Source organism: Lissotriton vulgaris, chromosome 1_1 (genome assembly GCF_964263255.1).
Source record: "Lissotriton vulgaris chromosome 1_1, aLisVul1.2, whole genome shotgun sequence".
Taxonomy (NCBI): Eukaryota; Metazoa; Chordata; class Amphibia; order Caudata; family Salamandridae; genus Lissotriton; species Lissotriton vulgaris.
The window spans coordinates 42,277,175-42,292,044 of NC_141685.1; the positions used below are offsets into that span (position 1 = coordinate 42,277,175).

A 14,870-nucleotide genomic window follows, 5' to 3' on the forward strand; every position below is an offset into this window, starting at 1 on the left:
GGCCCCTGCCAACCAAAACAAGATGGATGCGAGACCTACAGTACTGCTGCACCCAGACAGAACTATACAGCGACCTGCTACCGCCCAGGAGTTGGCCCAAGAATTTCTGGGATCTTTATAAAGAGCACTTACAGAAAGGGGAGGAGGACAGCTCTGACACATCCGAGGCGGTGGAACTACAGGATAGGGTGGAGGAGTAAGGTTCTGACTGTGTTCATCGCGAAACAGAAGAGGGAAGGGCTGGGAGTGCTCCGAGTTAAGTGGGGGCTGCTGTGAGGACTCCGAGTAGAGGTAGAGTGGGAGTTGCCGGGGGAGGACCGTTCACTACGGGGGGATAGGCACTGGACACAGAGTAGGTACACATGGGGACATGATAGCTGGGGCTGGGTTGGCAGACACACAGACACACTCTAGAGGGTGGGGTGGGAGTTTAGTGGGGGTTGTTTTTCTTGAACTTGTCTCGATACTAGATCTGTTGACCGCAATTGCAGAAGTAGATTGCCAGTTGCCACACCGCACCAACAAGTAGCTTGTGACATAACACTTTTAATGGCACAGTTATACAATTGCTGCATTACCACGCCGCCGGGCCTCCGGGATGCCGGCTAAAAGGCTGTGTACGAACTAATACTTTGCTGCTCATGTGATTATCGTAATGTATGAGGAGGTACACTGTGCTCGTGTACATTTGGTGATGTCAATGGCTTTGCTATTAATAAAGGTCTTTTTAATAAAAAAATAAAAAAAATATTGCAGTATAAGGCACCGCAGCGTGCTCATATTTCGTAAAGTGTAGTAAAAGCAGGGTGGACAGATTCCTCAATGCAGTAAAAAGCAGCGCAGCATGCACAGGTGTCTCCCAGCGCAGTAGGATGCGGTGTAGAATGCATGGATAGTGCAGTACAGATCAGTGCAGTGGCACTAATTCCTCACAGTGCAGTAGTATGTAGAGCAGCATGCACAGATTCCTCACAGTGCAGTAAGATGGAGAGTAGTGTGCACAGTTTCCTCACAGTGCAGTAAGATGCAGTGCAACAGTGGATCTCCTCTTTTACACAAATGATGCCCACAAACACCCCCAGGGCCGGAAGGAAAGCCCCCCAGGGCCCCCAGATAGAAGAGCCCACCTCAGCCCCAGGGGCCCGGATAGAAGAGCCCAGCTCAGCCCCAGGAGCCCCAGGATAGAAGAGCCCAGCTCATCCCCAGGGGCCCCCAGATAGAAGAGTCCAGCTCAGCCCCCGGGGCCCCGGATAGAAGAGCCCTGCTCAGCCAGGGGGCCCCAGATAGAAGAGCCCAGCGCAGCCCCTGGGGGCCGGATAGAAGAGCCCAGCTCAGCCCCAGGGGTCCCAGATAGAAGAGCCCAGCCCCAGGGGGCCCCAGAGAGAAGTCAAGTCAAGTCAAGTCAAAAAGATTTATATAGCGCGCTACATACCCATAGGGTCTCAAGGCGCTTGCGGAGGGGTGGGGAATTACTTGTCGAATATCCAAGTTTTAAGTTGCTTTCTGAATGTTAGGTGGTTCTGAGTAAGGCGAAGGTGAGTGGGAAGGGAGTTCCACGTTTTAGCTGCCAGGTAGGAGAAGGATCTGCCTCCCATGGTGGTTTTATTGATGTGAGGTACAGTGGCAAGAGCTTGGTTGGAGGATCGTAACTGACGGGAGGGGGTGTAGAAGGACAGTCGTGTGTTGAGGCATTCAGGTCCAAGTTCGTAAAGTGCTTTGTGTGCGTGGGTTAGGAGGCGGAGAGTAATCCTCTTATTTACGGGGAGCCAGTGGAGGGTTTTCAGATGACCAGAGATGTGTTCTTTACGCGGGATGTCTAGTATGAGCCTGGCAGAGGCGTTCTGGATGCGTTGGAGTTTTTTCTGGAGTTTTGCGGTGGTGCCGGCGTAGAGGGTGTTTCCGTAGTCCAGTCGGCTAGTGACCAGTGCGTGGGTGACCGTTTTACGAGTTTCGGTGGGGATCCAGTGAAATTTTTTTTGAGCATGCGAAGAATGTTGAAACAAGATGATGAAACGGCGTTGACTTGTCTGGTCATCGAGAGTGAGGAGTCCAGGATGATACCCAGGTTCCGTGCGTGGTCTGTCGGGATGGGTGCCTTTCCAAGGGCCTCTGGCCACCAAGAGTCATCCCAGGCGGAGGGGGAGGTGCCTAAGATGAGGACTTCTGTTTTGTCGGAGTTCAGTTTCAGACGGCTGTGCTTCATCCACTTGGCTACTTCTTTCATTCCTTCGTGTAGGTTGGTTTTGGCGATGTTAGGGTCTTTGGTGAGTGAGAGGATCAGTTGAGTGTCGTCAGCGTAGGAGATGATGTTGAGGTTGTGTTGGCGAGCGATGGTTGCAAGGGGGCTCATGTATACGTTGAAGAGGGTGGGGCTGAGAGAAGATCCTTGTGGTACGCCACAAATGACTTCAGTGGCCTCTGACTTGAATGGTGGGAGGCGGACTCTCTGGGTTCTTCCGGTGAGGAACGAAGTGATCCATTCCAGTGCTTTTCCTTGGATTCCGAGGTTTCTGAGGCGCTGTAGAAGGGTGCTGTGACAGACTGTGTCGAAGGCTGCGGAGAGGTCGAGAAGGATGAGGGCGACTGTGTCTCCGTTGTCCAGAAGAGATCGAATGTCGTCAGTTGCAGCGATGAGTGCGGTCTCAGTGCTGTGTTTGGCTCGGAAGCCGGATTGTTAGGAGTCGAGAGATTTGTTGGTTTCGAGGAAGGCGGCGAGTTGATTGTTGACAGCATTCTCGATGACTTTGGCAGGGAATGGAAGGAGTGAGATAGGGCGGTAGTTTTTGAGTTCGGTGGGGTCAGCTGTGGGTTTCTTCAGGAGGGCGCTGAGTTCGGCATGCTTCCAGCTTTCCGGGAAGGTGGCGGAGTTGAGGGAGCAGTTGATGACGTCTCGGAGGTGCGGTGCTATAATGGAGTCTGCTTTGTTAAAGATGTGGTGAGGGCATGGGTCTGTGGGGGATCCTGAGTGGATAGAGTTCATCAGGCGGATGGTGTCCTCAGTGGAGATAGGGTTCCAGTCATTGAGGATGTTCAAGGGGGGTGGGGGTCCTGCAGAGGGTTGTGTGGGTTGGTCTTTGGGTCGGTTGACGAAGCTGTTGTGGATGTCTGTGACTTTGTTGTGGAAGAATGAGGCTAGGGAGTCGCAGAGGGCTTGAGAGGGGGTGATGTCGTTGGAGTTAGCCGAGGGGTTGGTAAATTCCTTGACGATGTTGAATAATTCCTTGCTGTTGTGGGCGTTGTTATCTAGTCGGTCCTTGAAAGCGGCTTTTTTGGCGGTCCGGATCAGTTGGTGGTGTATGCGGGTGGCGTTTTTTAAGGCGTCCTTGGAGCTGGTGGTTGGGTCTTTTTTCCAGGCCTTCTCAAGGGAGCTGCAGAGTTTCTTGGATTTCTTAAGATCATCGTTGAACCAGGAGGCCTTCTTGCTGCCTAGTTTGATTTGTCGTTTTTTCAGTGGTGCTAAGATGTCGGCGCTGTTGGATAACCATTGGGTGAGGTTGGTGGCTGCTTGGTCTGGGTTAGAAGACTGTGCTGGGGGGTTTAGAAGAAGCGATGAGGAGATCTGGTCGATGGTGATTTTGTTCCAGTTTCTTTGCAGGGTGGGTTGGGGGTGGTTGTTAGAAGTGGGCTTGTTGTAGGTGAAGTGAACGCAGCTCTGGTCAGTCCAAAGGAGATCTGTGGTGTGGCTGAAGGAGACATGTTTGCTGGAGGTGAAGATAGGGTCGAGTGTGTGACCTGCGGTGTGGGTGGAGGTGGTGACAAGTTGTTTAAGTCCGAGGTTGGCGAGGTTGTCCAAAAGGGTGGAGGTGTTGCGGTCGTTGTTCTTTTCAAGGTGAAAGTTGAGGTCTCCCAAAAGGATGTAGTCCTTGGAGGGGAGCGCGTGTGGAGTGATGAAGTCCGTGATGTCTTCGCTAAACTGTGCGCGGGGTTCTGGTGGCCTGTAAAGGAGGGTGCATCTGAGTGTGGTTTTGGGGTCGATGTGGATCTGGAAGTGAAGGTGTTCAGAGTTGGCGAGATTGACGTCTGAGCTGGTTGATATGCGGAAGGATTTCTTATGGACTATAGAGATACCTCCTCCTGTGTGGCCGGTACGGTCCTTGCGTATGATCTTATAGTCTTCCGGGATGGCAATGGTGATGTCTGGAGCTGAGGTGGCGTTCATCCATGTTTCTGTTAGGAAGGCGACGTCCGGAGAGATGGTGTCTAGTAGGTTCCAAAGTTCGATGGCGTGTCTGTGGACCGAGCGGGTGTTGAGCAGGATGCATTTAAGGTGGTTGGTGTCGGATCTCTGTTTGGTATTAGTGGATGAGGAGTTGGTCTTGGTGCCGTCATACTTGCAGGAGTTGCATGAGAAGGGACCGTGGGTGTGTCCAGGAGCGGCTTGGACGCAGTTGGGGGAACGGCCGGGGTTAAAGGCTAGGAGGGTAGTGGCATTGTAAGTAATGCGGGAGGGGTGGGCATTACGTGGACCAGGGGGTCTGGCGCTGGGCGCGGTCCAGGCGCGGACGGGCGTAGACGGGCTTACCTTTGGCGCACCTTCGGCGGGGTTGGGCATGGACGCTGCGCGTGTGGACATCTGACATAAATGGAGAGTGGAGGGGGCGGAGCGTGGGAGGGGCAGCAGCTGGGAGGCGGTAGCGGGGAGGAGGGGCGGGTCAGGGAGCTGCTACAGACAAAATGGAGGGTCAAAGGGAAGGTGAGGCAGGGGCAGCAAATGGACCAGCGCTCCTACTGTTCTGTTAAAGCGCCAGCAGGCACAGAGAGCAAATGTCGTGCTACAGAAGATAGAGCTGAGAGAGCGGCGCTAGTCAATTACAATTATAGTGGCACTTGGAAGACGAGCTGAACGAGCACAGCGCTAGTCAATTACAGTGGCACTTGGAAGACAAGCGAGTCAAAAGCAAAGTCCCTCGCACAGCGCTATTCAATTACAAATATAGTGGCACTTGGAAGACAAGCGAGTCAAAAGCAAAGTCCCTCGCACAGCGCTATTCAATTACAAATATAGTGGCTTTTGAAAAACAAGCGAGTTAATTACCAAGCCCCTCGCACAGCGCTATTCAAATATAGAGGCTCTTGGAAGGCAATCGAGTCAGTTTCTGAATCAAGGTAACGATACCAAATGAAATCAGCAGCGTCCACAGTGCGTGAGACCACCGGGGGAGGGAGGGAGCGACCGTTCAGGAACAAGTCCGGGCGGTCACAAGAGCCCAACTCAGCCCCAGGGCCCCTGGATAGACTAGCCCAACTCAACCCCAAAGGCCCCCGGATAGAAGAGCCCAGCTCAGCCCCAGAGGCCCCCGGATAGAAGAGCCCAGCTCAGCCCCAGGGCCCCCGGATAGAAGAGCCCAGCTCAGCCCCAGGGCCCCCAGATAGAAAAGCCCAGCTCAGCCCCAGGGCCCTCGGATAGAAGAGCCCAGCTCAGCCCCAGGGGCCCCGGATAGAAGGGCCCAGCTCAGCCACCCAGGGCCCCGTGGATAGAAGAGCCCAGCTCAGCTCCAGGGGCCCCCGGATAGAAGAGCCCAGCTCAGCCCCCCCAGGTTCCCCAGATAGAAGAGCCCAGCTCAGCCCCAGGGCCCCGGATGGAAGAGCCCATCTCAGCCCCAGGGGCCCCCGGATAAAAGAGCCCAGCTCAGCCCCAGAGGCCTTCGGATAGAAGAGCCCAGCTCAGCCCCAGGGGCCCCCGGATAAAAGAGCCCAGCTCAGCCCCAGGGCCCTCGGACAGAAGAGCCCAGCTCAGCCCCAGGGGCCCCGGATAGAAGGGCCCAGCTCAGCCGCCCAGGGCCCCGTGGATAGAAGAGCCCAGCTCAGCTCCAGGGGCCCCCGGATAGAAGAGCCCAGCTCAGCCCCCCCAGGTTCCCCAGATAGAAGAGCCCAGCTCAGCCCCAGGGCCCCGGATGGAAGAGCCCATCTCAGCCCCAGGGGCCCCCGGATAAAAGAGCCCAGCTCAGCCCCAGAGGCCTTCGGATAGAAGAGCCCAGCTCAGCCCCAGGGGCCCCCGGATAAAAGAGCCCAGCTCAGCCCCAGGGGTCCCCGGATAGAAGAGCCCAGCTCAGCGCCCCCAGGTTCCCCAGATAGAAGAGCCCAGCTCAGCAAAAGGGGCCCCAGATAGAAGAGCCCAGCTCAGCCCCAGGGGCCCCCAGATAGAAGAGCCCAGCTCAGCCCCATGGGCCCCGATAGAAGAGCCCAGCTCAGCCGGGCTCCTGCAGAGATTCCCCCCAGGATTATTCAGTCTATTTCTTCAAACACAGCAGAAGGTGCTGACAATCTCCTACCTGAGCAGAGACCTGTGCAGCCATGTCCAGGCTCTCTCCTCCCCCTGGGGCTGGGGTGATGGGGGGGGCAGATCTGGGGTCTGAGGGAGGTCTGTGGAGGTCTGAAGATGAAGGTATCAGCCCACCAGACAGACAGGGCTCCTTCCTCCTCTGCAGCAAGCTGGACACACCAGGAGAGGCCAGAAGTGATGTCACCACCGCTGCTGGTGCTGTCTCTGCCGCCGCTGACCCGGAAGAGGAAACCCTTCTCTCTTTCATCCAATGAGAGCTCAGTGGGTTTCATCTGCAGGCGAGGAGCGCCCTCTGGTGGCCGCTGACGGAACCGCCGCCTCCAGGCTCCAGCAGTGAATACATTTCACACAAACAAGCATTTATGCCTGTAAAGATCTGGATTTCAGATGTCACAGGAGTGAATGTTTTTAAGGGTCAGACAGTTCAAGTACAGGCCTCACACTTGGCTGCTGCTGTAAAAAGGTATTTGTAGCTTTACTTCATATGAGCATCTTCCAAACGCTGATGTAAAGGACTAAAGAGTATTTACAGAAAGGTGACAACTGGAAGTGATAGTTTGTATTTCAATGAATATATCTGTATTTCAATGAATATATCAGTATTTCAATGAATATATAAGTATTTTGGGGAGTTTTGCAATTAAACTGGACAGCGTATTCATTTTTTTACATTATTTATTTGCAGTTTTCTTCAAATCCACAGCGTGGTACGTAGGAAAGTAAACAGAGGAAAATACCAAGGAGTTTTAAACACCAGATCAGTGACAATGCAGCACAGGTCATGTATCAAAGCGACAATTAAAGAACATAGCTGCCAAGGTTTCATATTGCTATGTGTGACATTTTCATATTTTCAGTGTGATTATGAGTGACATTTCAATGACAATGAGTGACACTTTTTTCGCGAGAAAAAATCAAGCAATGAAGACGAGGGGAACATATTTAATTAAATTAAATTTGAGCAACAAAAAAATCTTTAAACTGCTGCAAAGCACTTGAAACGCATTAAGCCTCAGGCTGAGGCGCAGAGAAGTCTCAGGCAAAGCCAACAGCTAGTGCGCTGTAGTGTTTATAATTTTATAAATGAGTCTCCCTCAACATTTACACATCTGTTTCGAAGTATTTCAAGGAAGGGCTTGTTCAACTCAAGGCAGCTCAGCACGAATTAGTAAATATACAAAATAAACTACCTGTTCTATTTTCCATCCACATGCTCCAATAATTGGTGTATTTTTGCTGCACTTTAGATTAGCTAGCATTCATGTACCACACGTATACTTCCGGGTACGAGCTGCCTCACAAACATGGGCACTACCTTCGAGAGACACCTACCAGCCTCTTGAGAGCGCTGAATTTAATTTCCTATCATCACCCAAGTAAAGCACAATTTGCTGTTGGCTCACCAGGATAAAGTCAAGTGAAAACTAAGGGGGGGACAGACTGGAGCAGTAGCACGCACCCCAGGCATTTTGGTCGAGGCAGCCTCAGGCTCTTTGAAGCACACACTCAGAGGCTCATTATGATAGCGGCAGGATTGCCACCTCCGGGACGACAGTAGCGATCCTTCCGCCTTCAAATATTGATTTACCCACCGCCAAATTATGATGGCGATGGGTACCGTGGTGGACGGAAAGTCCGTCCGCTGCATTTCTGCTGGTGGCAGTCATCACAATTGTCTGGCAGACAGAGCAGGGGCACTAATATGATGGCACTCCCTATGAGGCACCGTCCGCCGTATTAGGATGTGGGATATTAAAGGCCTTCCCATGGCGGCATCGGGGATTGGGTCTTGGGGCCCGTTGAGGGCCCCCCATGTATCTGGGGGAGGTGGGGTGCCCTTGGGGGTATCTTTAGTACCCCCCTACATTTCGCTGCACCTGGTGCCAGGCACCGTGTGGTGCCTGCAATGTGGTGCAGGGAAATGTTAGACATGCGATTTTAACATCGCAGTGGGTACTGCTGTCAGCAGCACCAGCTGCAATGTTAAATTGGGGAATGCAACCGCCAAGGTGGTGGTCGCAAACTAATTTGCGGTGCGGGACCGCCGCAGGTCTGGCGGCCAGTCCCAAAACCGCAGGGATGGCTGGCAGACTCAGGTCAGCACGCCATCCTAATGACCCCCTTAGTCACAGCCTCGTGGAGCCAGTGGGCAATTATGTGGAAGATGATAGATCAGGTGTAGTGGCATTAGTAAACAGTGTCAAGTGAGCATTCGGGCCAGAGAAATCATGTTAAATCAGCCGGCCTGAGAAAGATGTTCTGCCATACATGTTGTGTGTGCGTGTCACTGACTGGCTGCTAGGTGAAAGTTTGTGTTTGACTGCAAGTTTGGGTGTGACTCGTGTGTGTGTGGCACATGGAGGTCAGAAGGCAAGTCAAGCACAGATTTGCAAATTGGTTACTGGCAGCAATTGTTATTTTATGGCCCTCACTGACTCCTAGCAGGGTTAAGTAAACACTTACTTGAAATTAATTCAGTGGTGGCCAGCTCAGGAGCAGCTGCATTTCACGTGATGCCTGCCACCTGGCTTCCCTCTCTCGGGCAGTGGACTCAACTTCGCAGTCATAGGTCCCAGTGATCTGGGACAGCGAACTAACCACTCCATCAACTGCAGTCAGTCAGTCAGTTCTAAGTGACTCCACCACCACCCAGGGATGTGGTGAGACCGGCTGAGAGTTGGTCAATCGCAATGCAGCGAGCCGCTGAGTTTCATTACCACACCAGCAGCAGAGAGCACGTTTCACGGGAGGCAGCCCACGACAAGTGAAAGTAAGCTGCGTTACTGCGCAGTTATTCAAACCAGTCTGTACATTGTATCAAGCAGGCAGCTCAGAGCCCAGCTCCCAAGCAGTCTTCTGAATAGCGCGGGCTGCCTGCCTCGCCCACTAACACTAGTATTATTAAAAGACCAGCCTCCACTCGGTCCACGGCGCTTGACTGGCACATGCGCTTTATGCGTGACTTCACATTTCAGTGCGGGGATGCGGACCACCACACTGAAATGCGTTAGTCTAGCGCCTGCTGCGTGGTACTTGGCAGGACTGAAAGGAACAGCTTATTTCTAATTTTCTGTCAATGTGGCTTATTCCTTATATTTGATATGATTTTATATCTTTGCACAAGACTGACATTTAGGCCCTAATTAGGTTTTGAGTTTCTGATTTAAGAGCACAACTGTCTCCTAAAATATTAAGATAGCGGACTCTTCCAGGCTTTGGTGTTTTGTTTACAGTAACCACCATCCTCTCTCAAAAAAGATTCACTGACAAACAATAAAGTAATTTATCTTTGAAACAATTAATTCCTAAGATAGTGATATCAAGTATGAACCAGAAGTTTCTGACACAGTTTGCATTGTATCATAAAAATGAGTGGGTGTTACTGGTCTGAATGTGTAAATGTAAATGTATAGGCATTTATATAGCGCACTACTTACCCGTAGGGTCCCAAGGCGCTTCGACCGCTGCGAAACCCTTCCTGGCTTCCCTGAGAGATGGTCCCTTAATGGGTATCTCCAGGGTGAGACCAGGCATCCCCGGCGGTCTGGTGGGGCCGTTAGTGAAGATGAGGCAAGCTAATGCCCAGAGTTGCCGAGTGTGATCGCTGATCAGAGTGGGCACCGAGGCGAGAGAATTATCGAGTCCGCTGACCCTGGTCCAGAAACCTGCCGCGCCGGGAAATCGAACCCTGGTCCCGGGCCGTCCTCTGCTCTCAGGTCTGCCGCCTCTAACCAGCGAGCCACACTACTTCACTAGAAGAACAGGGGAGGGGCATTTCACTACTCAAAAATATTCTACTCCTTCACATAGGCCCCTATATCATAGTACGCTCGTCATCAATACACCGCTGATTAGTGAGTGCGTCAACTCTTTGTAGCATTGTCATGCAAGCAACCTTGAGAGCCTCGACAGTGACATTAGTTTGGACGTGCATACATCAGAGCCCTGAAGCATCATCCATCATGAGTGACACTCACACATTTGGAGGTCGGTCTGAAGTCTCACTCAAACCTAGCCCATTCTTCAAAACTATGGGGTTTAACAAGAACTTCACACGTAACTACGCAGCACGGAGCAGACCCTCTGTCCTACATTTTGTTGGCAAAACTTTTCTCATATTTCACCATGAGTACTGCACACAGTTCAGTGGAATGTTACATTGAATCTCTATTTTAGTGAGACTTGGTTGTCAATCTTATCGCTTTGCATGTGTTCTGATCATGTCTATAAATTCAGTAATGTCTCTTCCTTTGGTATTGTCAAAGTCAAATGTTAAGTGACAGCACTCCCTTCGTCTATTTTTTATACCTCATTTCATTATTGATTTTTCATATACAATGAGCATATAACAGGTATGAAAGTTTAATCGATTCAGCAGAGTCCAAGATACTGTGTAAACTAGAACTTGTGAGAAGACATTGATAACCGGAAAAACAATAAATGAAATAACCCCCCTAGATAGAGGTGATGTGGCTCAGAAGATCCCGCAGATGATCAGGGAAGGAGGATGAGGGGGAACACAAGGGAATGCACATGGCAACAGGAAAATAAAATGTCAGGGTGCCGGGCCGCATGGTCGCCCCCCAAAAAGACAACTCCCACTACGAAGGCCATAGACAGCTAACTCTTCCAATGGTGGGTTTAAATACTGGAATATTTACATTTTGTGAAGCAAGGTCAGACGGGCCATGAATTGTGGTGCCACCCCTAGGTTGATGATTAAGGTATCCAAAATGGAGCCCCAGTAACACAAAGTACCGTACAGTCCGCAGGAAATGTAAAATGTCACAGGCAACTGTGCCACACCGTCAGCACCTCCAGCACTTGGAATCGTCTGCCGTATGTGCTTTATAGATCCCCTCCGGCGTCCAGTTCCAGTGGTGTAGGAACTTGAAATAACTGAATTTCAACCTGACCTCCTGGAGGAAACTTCCATGGTCTTTCCAAAGGTCGTGCCCATCCTGCTCAGACAGTGAGAGGCACAGCCTCTTCTCCCACAAACAGCATCAATTGCGGGCAATGGTGCTCGAGAAAAGGCTGTCTACAGCTGTAACTTACAATCCCACCATGGGGTCCTTATATCCTTTTCACATCAGGATATAATGCAACATTGGGTCAGTCTGTGCTGCAAATTTGATGAACTATCAATTCCTGATTGTGAAGCTGCAACTTTTAAACGAACTCTGACACCACAGTTCACTCTGTCTGTGCTACTAGCGTATCGCCCTCCAAGCCCTGCTGGTTCATGGGCTTCTAATTTCCCTGACGTTGTCGCCCCGCTTCTGTTACGCTCAGCTAATTTCACAATCATTGGTCTACGGCTCCCCACTGATGGAGGTGGGTTAGCGGTCCCTGACTTGGAGCTTTATTGCCTGGCGGCGCACCTGAAATGGGCAGCTTACGGACGACATTGTCGATGGGGGAGAGGGGCATGATAGAGACTGGCGTACACTTTCTCTACGCCAGTACCATGCTATGGGCCAGATTGATTAGCCCTAATGCTCAAACAAGCAAATATCTGATCTTTTGCTGGACATCCTGCAATTTCAATGGGCCTGGGTCTTGCAGCGAACACAAATGAGGGTTCCGTGTGCGAAGTACCTTACACTGTCGGCATTACTACATCTCTCGCTTGAGGGATATTGGTCTAGGTTGTTGGATAGAAAGGGTATGATAGTGGTATGGAGTGGGTAATAGGTGGAAAACTAAGGAACTTTGTGGAACTCGCAAACAAATATACTCTACCTTCCCACCACTATTTACTGTATGGGTCAGTGGCGGCAAACATGCGGAGGCCATGGGGAGGACAGGCAAGAACCCCCGAAACAGAGGGGAAGAAACCATGTGGAAATAATGCCAATCCACAATGTGGGGGGCGGGTGGGGGTAGAGATCTGAGAAGTTCCTGAAGAGCCAGTTGTTACACAGCTGTAGAAGGCCCAGCAAATCCTTGCATCTGTAACACTATTCAAAGCATCACATAACAAAATTCCATAACAGAACACAACATGACCAATGTCTGTACACTGCCGTATTACATCATATAACAATAAACAGTAAAGGCATCCTATCTGCAGAGGCGACACATCTTTGCCCCTTTTTAACACCACACACAGACATATACACACACAGAACCACAGTGACACTACCACACACAAAATAGGACAATAAATCACCACAGTGACACTACCACACACAAAACAGGACAATAAATCAACTCAGAGAACCAGAAAAAAGCAATACCCAAGGAAAATATGAAAAACTAACCAGATGCCACTCAGTCAACATGTAAGAGGAGCTTATCTTTTAGGCACTTTGATAACACGAGAACTCCTTCTTAACCAAGAACTCTGCACCATTCCCTGCAACAGACACTTGGTTGTCACTTACATGTTTTTCACTTTCATTCTCACATTTTCCATTTCTAGCCACTCTTGTCATATTTCACCATTGTCCATTCGAACCACGAACAGCATTGCCTCTAACCTCGAAGACTCTAACAGGATCTCTAGATTTCGAAGATGCATCTCTTAGCAAAATGGTGTCTTCCTGACACGTGCCAAATCAATCATTGCGATTTTGACCTCCTGGACATATTTTTCCTTACACCTCACGTCCCTTTGACACCGAGCAACACTGTTTGTCACTCAATTTCCCGGCATCATCACTTGCTGTAGACATTCATCACATCCTTGATCCATCACCTCCATCTTCAAAAAGGACACAATGAGGACACCTCTTTCCTCCCCGTCATGAGTGTGAAAGGTGCTTTACCAGAGATCGAAATAGGGACACAACGAGAACACCTCTTTTCTCCAAGTCATGAGTTTAAAAGTTGCTTTACCAGAGATCAAATGAGGGAAACACAGGGGACACCTCTTTTCTCCACGTCATGAGTTTAAAAGGTGCTTTACCAGAGATCAAATGAGGGACACAACAAGGACACCTCTTTTCTCCCTCTCATGAGTGTAAAAGATGCTTTACCAGAGATCGAGTGAGGTGTACAGCTATAATCCCTCCCTAAATATCTGGTAGTTACTTCACAGTCAACTCTAGATGTCACCGCGCTCCGGATACACTCCACTAGAAACCTGTTGAAGCTCTCCACTTTTAGTTGGCCTAAGGGTGGTACAATGGCGTGCATAAATGTTTCACTCCACATTTGCCTAAAATCTCTGTCATGGTGGAAGAAGTAAATTGAACTCCATTGTCAGTGAGCAGCTCCTCGGGAGTCCGTTCTTTAGCAAACACTTCACAAACAAAAGGAATCACAGAGTTTGTGTTGGGTTCGGCTATACCACGTACTTCCACCCGCCTGAAAAGATGATCCATCATGACAATAAAGTGTCTCATATTGGAAGGTAATACATGAAAAGGGTCGGAAAAAAAAATCAACCACAACTCTCTGCCACACCTTACCAGGACATGAAACAGGCACAGCAGTGCACACAGAGGTCACCAAATGTTTATCACTCAAACAGCATGGTGCACAATTTCTCACTAATCCTTCTACCTCCACATCCACTCCAGGGCACCAGAAATCATTTGTTATCCTACGCTTAGTGGCACTCATACCCAGATGGCCTACATGAGCTGTCTCCAAAATCTTTTGGTGGAAACATCCTGGGGGAATTAACTTATTACCTCTTACCAACAATCCTCCTTCCAAAGATAACTCATCCGCCACCTTGCAATAAGATTACAAAGAATTCTCCAAAGTTTTTTCCCTCTGCCCCCCAAATTTCCCAAAAATCATGACCTTGGTCAATACAGTATCCTCCCTCAACCGATCACACAATTCCATTAAATTGGAACAAATGACCAAATCTTCAACTTATGCAATGATACATGCCTCAATTTCTTCCTGTAAATCTACTGAACACAAATCTAATGGTAACCAAGACAGAAAGTCCACTCTAATGTTCTTTCCTCCTGTAATATGAAGCACACTAAAACTCCAATAATTTGATAGATACTCTGGCTGAGGATCTTAATTTGGATCCTAGACAAAATAGCAACGAGTGGTCTGTGATCGGTCCACAAGCGAAATTTTCTTTTCAAGAGATATGGCTTACACTTGCCGACACCCCAAACGCATTCCAACATATCACTTTCTATTACAGAATATTGTGTTTCCAAATCTTTCATGCTTCTGGAAGCAAACCCTACAGAGACTTCCGTCCCATCCATTACTTGTAGCAAAAAAAATCAATGCCCTATTGTAGAAAACTGGCTATATATATACTACACAAAAATGAGGTATAGTGTGTAGAGACCAAGTGAACCCAGAGGTAGGAAGAGGTTAAAGTTAGATAGCACCTTACTCTCTAAATTGGTAGCTTGGTCGAGCAGTAAGGCAGTATCAGAGGACAGTGTTAAGCATTTGATGTACACACTCAGCAGATGGCAAATAAACATGGCACAGGTATGCATTAAATATTTTTCAGCAATAAGTTACTGGATATAGAACAGTTTGAAAATGCAATAGAAATTGTACTTTGTTTGATTTACAGGGTATGCAGAAGGATGCAACAGTTAGCAAATACAGTACATTGAAATGAATATGCTTTTATAGTAAATTACAGGTA

At 49.6% G+C, this 14,870-nt stretch overlaps 2 protein-coding genes across 2 annotated transcripts in view; both read right to left on the reverse strand.

The window, feature by feature from the left end:
• The window catches only part of LOC147737128 (uncharacterized), a 45,017-nt gene extending 38,573 nt beyond the window's left edge, over positions 1 to 6,444 (reverse strand). Inside the window, exon 1 of the mRNA XM_086965264.1 lies at positions 6,273 to 6,444. The gene's annotated coding sequence lies outside the window, so the exon portion shown is untranslated. The remainder of the gene's footprint in view (positions 1 to 6,272) is intronic.
• LOC147737126 (uncharacterized) overlaps positions 1 to 14,870 on the reverse strand; it is a 381,113-nt gene that overhangs the window by 222,298 nt on the left and 143,945 nt on the right. The window lies entirely within an intron of this gene.